The sequence below is a fragment of the Drosophila mauritiana genome, chromosome 3R (genome assembly GCF_004382145.1).
Source record: "Drosophila mauritiana strain mau12 chromosome 3R, ASM438214v1, whole genome shotgun sequence".
Taxonomy (NCBI): Eukaryota; Metazoa; Arthropoda; class Insecta; order Diptera; family Drosophilidae; genus Drosophila; species Drosophila mauritiana.
In genome coordinates, this window is record NC_046670.1 from 2,168,873 (window position 1) to 2,174,872 (window position 6,000).

Consider the following 6,000-nt stretch of genomic DNA (forward strand, 5'->3'; position numbering starts at 1 on the left):
TTTCGGAGTAACGTGAATCTAAAAGTCTGGGAGCTCGATTAGCATTTTCTCTTTTAAACATTTCTGGCAGGGTATAGCAGCTTCGGCCTGCCGAGGCTAGCTGTATTCTTGTTTAAGTTGCATTAAAAACGTTATAACCAAAAAACATTAATTCATTCATAAGATGAGAAGTTGATCAAAGCACTTGACTGCTGACTTGGTTGTTCGGGAGGGAGGTATACTTCAAACAGCGATTTTTATCGTTTTGTCTCCATGGAGATGTTGAAAATTTTAAGCGCCATCATTTATTATGTAGAACTCGTTATTGTTGTTGCATTTGTGCACAAATTTATGTGATTTTTATGCGTAGACATAATTATAAAAGTCGCTTATGCTGGAGGATCCCAACGAGCCACAATGGAAAAGACGAAAAGCAACCCAAGCCCAACGATCTTCAGACTTCATTTACTGGCCACTTTTTTGTTCGGCATCCAGAGGTTGGGGCTGGAGTTCGAGCTTGGGTTGGAGATGGAGATGGAGATGGAGATGGAGATGGAGATGGAGTGGAGTGGAGTCGGCGCTCCAGCTACACCTCATATTGTCATAAATTATAAAATTTTATGCGTAAATTAATGACCACATTTTCTCTCTGCTCTTCGTTCGTTCGTAGGTCAGTCGATTGGAATTTTTGCCTCATATTTTGGGGATGCAGGGCATGTTATTTTTTATTTAGTTTAGAGTTAAACATGATCTTAATAAATCACACGAGCATCTTAGTACACATTTCTATTTACATAACAAAGTGTCATCACCTGATCCTTTAAGTGTTTAAAAAAATAATTCAGAGGCTTTTAAGATTTATATGTGAGTACAGTGAGAAGCGTTAGTTCCTTGAAGTAATAAGAATTCAAGTCAACAAATCAACATCTACCTATATAAACGTTACTCGCAGATTAAAATTACATACTAAATTAATTTCTAAAGGAAGTGATGCCGAATCTATAGACAAAACTATTTTTAGTTGATCAAGCCATTCCTGGCTCCAAAAGCGTCTAGATCTGTACCACTCATAGTTTATTTCAAAACATTTTACGCCCACAATCTGTAGAATTGTTTTTGATTTCATGATTTCAATAGCGTCCAAATCTGAATGGTGGTCGCATTTAGCCGGATGATTTGAGTCTGTTCGCTTACTACAAAAGCTATAAGTAATGATGTACCATGATCCATCCATCTTCGTTTGAGAGTTCTGTTAACTGGTATCTGATAGTCCAGATATCGACTACAGTGGTCTCTCCTATTTTTCGTAATATAGCTAAAATTTAGATTGTTTTATTCGAGACTCGATAAAAGCACAAGCAAACAACAGTAATATGACGAAAATAAACAACACATGTAATCACTGAATTCCACAATTGCCTTTGATTAAACAAAAGAACAGCCTATCTGCCTTTCCCTTTCTCCAGCTGGCTCATAAACAAATTCAAATAAATTAGTCAAAATGAGGGTGGCCTGATTGTTCCATGGTTACCGGGGTTATGGGGGATAACCGCAAAGTGCGCAAAAAGTTAACTGGCAGAAATCTGGTCATGTTAGCTATAGAATACTCTACTCGGTGGTTGGAAGGTTATCCGGAAATCTACTCTAAACAATTGTTGATAGAAGCTAAAAACAGAGGCTGATTTCAGAAATGATCTGAATTGTTAAATATATTGTTAGTTATACTAGCTGTATCGAGGATATAACCTCAAGGTATTACATCTTCGCATAACAGCGAATCCCTCTCACAAAATACAGTTCCTAAATCACCAAGATCATTACTTCCCCTATCATTTCAAGTACTTCCCGCCCGAATCCCCCAAAGAAAGGGGACGACGACTGGTCAAGTGGTCTGCGCGACCAATTTAGAGAAACGCAAAAGAGTGAGGAGCCACCAAACTTTGAGCGCGCTACTCACTCACAATTTGTCATCGGCTTTGGGCACTCAATCATCCGGGCAGCGAATAAAAGAACAAATTCAAAATTGGCCAAGCTCTATAAGTCTTCCCGGGGACGACTGCAGTATTACCATGAGTTCGGGAAGGGGGAGGACTTATCATTAGGCTTTTTATCGTGAGGAGGCACGAGGCAAAGGCTCCGGCTGGAAGGCTCGCATGACGTCTTGTAATACGTCAATGACGACGGGGATGCCTAATAGATGGTTTATTTCTGCTTCGTTTTTCGTTATGATGAATTAAGCATTTGGCCGTGTAGTAAGCATACCAAATAAATAGGTTCCTCCATAAGGTCCCTTCGTATGGAAGTTGGCTCTAAGCTGAGGGCCATAAATTTTCACACGAAGGTGTCGCATTACAATCGAGTCCAAGTCAGAAATCCCAAACTGGAAATGGAAATGGAACCGGAACCTCCTTCTCCGTTCCGCCCTTCCCTCTTCCCTCTCGAGCACTCCCAATCGTTCCGACTCGCCCAGGTAATTTGTCGCCTTATCTTGTCAACATTTTATTTTCAAAAGTGTCGGGAAGTGAGTGTGCCGCTCATGTGGGTAGCAATTAGTCGATAACTGAGTTGTAATAAGATAAAAGCAGCTACAGAATGCGTTTTGGGGGTAGCTAAGATAGAGGTATCTGCGGTTTCAAGAATACATACAACGATTTCAATTGGAATTTAATTGATAATAAAAGTCAACTAGTAAACCTTTGTTATACCAGTGAGAAAGTTAACAGATACCCTTGACTTTCCACATGAGTTTGTAACTTGTGGGAATTCGAGGGAGCTTAGTTTAATGCGGTTAAATAAGAGTTAAATTTAGTTTCTAGACGTTTAAGTATTTCGCAACTTTCGATTGTCATTCGTCGTCATCTGTTGGCAAACGGACAGACAGACCAATATGTGATACTGATACTGATCTAGAACATATATACTTGATGGGTCGGCAACTCGTCCTTCTACCCGTTGCATACATACAAATATATACAATAATTATAATATTGGGTATCAGAAATAAAATACGAAAATTGAGCATCTTGACTTTTTAAAGAAAATCACTTCAAACTTTTAAATAAAAAATTTGTAGTGAGCATACTAGGAAAACACACCTGCAGAAGGTGCCACTTTCCATCACAAAATGCCTAGGAAACATTAATTTTATAAATTTAAAATTGAAGTGCCAAGAAGGCGATTGCTTATCCTTTTAGCTAACTTTATGACTGCTCCCCACATCCCACCAAACTAACTTAACTATACATCCGTAATTTATTGCTCAGTGTAAAGTGTGCTTCTTGGCAACACTTCTTGATTCCACTCGGTGGTTTAATAAAGCCACTAAATGCAGGGCGAGCTGTCCGCCTCCGTTTAGCGCTTTCAGCCTCCTTCTTAATCTCGTAACATCCATCAGGCACGAGGGTTGGGGCGTGGCCGGGGGCTTCGCTTGATTAATTGGGTTTAAAATGTGGCCCACCATTTAAAAACGCAAACAAATGCGCACATCGCGTCCGAGGGCGGCTCTCGACGATTCGACGATCCCACTTCTGGCCGGCTCTGCTCCTTTTGGCCAAATTAATTAGCAGACATCACTTCGGGCTCACAGACGAGAGGGCTCACCAACTGACTGACTGCCACTCGCACCGTGTTTTGAAAAATGTTTGTTTTCGCTGACCGAACATGGTCTTCGATGGGCCGACATTTATCAGGAATTGTGTGAGGCTATCTGTACAGGCAAACACCTGTTCTGGTAACCATTAAATTTATTGTGCTAGGGTGTCGGAGGCGGTTCGTCATCGGGTTTTGTTTGTATAATGGTTTTTTGGCACTCGGGGCACATACATTTTTGAGGTCAATTTAACTTCATATTTGTAATCGTTAGGGCAGACGCGATTCATTGGAATTTACCTGCCTAAATTGATTTTGTTTATTGGGAGCACATTAATCAGATAATTTAATTGTATTTTACTTCATGAACTCGGAGATGTAAGGAAACATCCAGTTTATCCTACATTAGTAGCTTAAGCAAATAGTTCCAGCTAGCTCAAATTGTTATACTAATATGAAAGCTGTTTTGCTTACTAGATTCACAAGGTCTTATGATTACCCCAATATTATCAGCTATTTAGTCAATTGTTTTAAAGGAGGACAATTCAAATCGTATTGCATTTAATCAGAGGAATGTCTCTTAATTCTTGATTAAAACGTCTTCTATACTATTTAGTTTGTGAACTGAGGCTAAGGCATTATTAGCAAATCAATATTTGTGTTCCTAGTTTAGTTATTGCATTTTATGAGTCACTTCATTTACTTGGGAAACAAACATCGAAATACCCCATCAATTGGCAATTACCCATATTAATATTACGTTACATACGCGCCCCTCCCCATCAGCCTCATAAATTAATAATAAAACCGCATAATCATATTGTGTCATATGTGTAATCGTTAAAGTATCGGAGCCCACGACTTAATTGCCCCGACCACAAAAGTAACACATTTGTATGTTTGTACATATATGTGCCATAGCTATTAGCAGGATCTAGATGGACTGGGAGCGAGGGTGGCTGAGCATATGGCACTTGGATGATTTTTATTGTGGCAGCGACAAAAACAAGGAAACGACGAACAAACCCCAAAATTGCCCTTTTTGGCGTTGATGGAGGCCCAAGGGATCGGGGGGCGGGGCAGCACTTAAGAGCAAAAGAACAACACTTTGTGTTCACCAGAGGGTGCAAATCCACCCTCTCGATTGGGGATAGCAGGAGCAGGAGCAGCAGCAGGAGCAGGAGCAGGAGCAGAAGCAGGCTAAAATGGCAATGTATCGAAATTGATACACCCCCAAAATTTAACGCCGCATTGAGAGACTCCGCGGGGAGCAGGAGCTGCGAACGCATCGCACATCCTGTCGGATGTCGGCGACTGCCGAGCGCCAGGACGAAGCAAATACGACACGCTCACGCGGCTGGCAATTGGTTGGCTCAGGTCCGCAGGAATCGATGGGGCGAGGGCTCTGGGGCCAGGACCCCCACCAGGACCTAGGCGTCAGCCTCATCATTGGCGACATTTAAGCCAGCACATCCCTGCACAGGAAGAAAGGATTGGTGGAGTTCTTCGTGAAAGCGGACAATGCCTCTTGTTGGCAGAAAAGGTTATCCTTTGCTTTTGAGCTTTATAATAAAAATAAAAGTGGATAAAAGTGCAAAAATCCTGTTTGAGCCCAATATTTTTCCAATTACTTTGCGGTTTTCTCTGTGCAGCTTTTGCCACGTCCTTAATTCAATCAAATCCATTTGGTGTCCCCCTCTCGACGAAGTGCGTCATCGTCATCGCCTTGATCCAATTCGACTCCACGGGAAATTTAATTACCCTCGTCCATGGTTGTTTTCGTTGTCGTTGGCGTGGCGACAGCAGCATAGTCCTTTTTAAAATCCAATAAAGTGTCACACAATTAAGTGACACGGATATCCTGCTGAGCCCAGTCCAACCGGATTGGCAATTCGCTTCATTCCGATTCCTGTCTGTGTTTAAGTTCCGGCTTTGTCTTCCCTTTGACTTAGAGCCCTCTGTTCTAATCTGTTTGTTTTTCGGCTTCTGTCGCATTATGGCAACTCAATTAGTCGGAATGTTTTTTTAATCAGCTAAAGGGGGTGTGCAATAAAACCTTAATCTTATTCATCAACGGTGGATGTACATTCTTGTGTTTTGAAGCCGTTTGCAACACTACATTTATTCGCCTGCACTATCATTAACATAAATTCTTTCTGACATTTAAAAAACAATTTACTTTAATCTATATTAATTGTGCTACGTTGGCGTCATACCTTTCTAGCTTTTGCAGTTCCCAAAATTTCGACATTTAGACGAACAGACAGACGGACGGAGATCGGCAGATCATCTTGGCTAGTTGTCCTAACCAGAATATATACTATAGTTACATACATTTTAACGAATCTAGTTTACCCTAGTGCAGATTCTAGCTACACATACAGTGTAAAAGTTTGTTTCACAACGCTTCTTTTTTGGGTAGGGTATACCAGA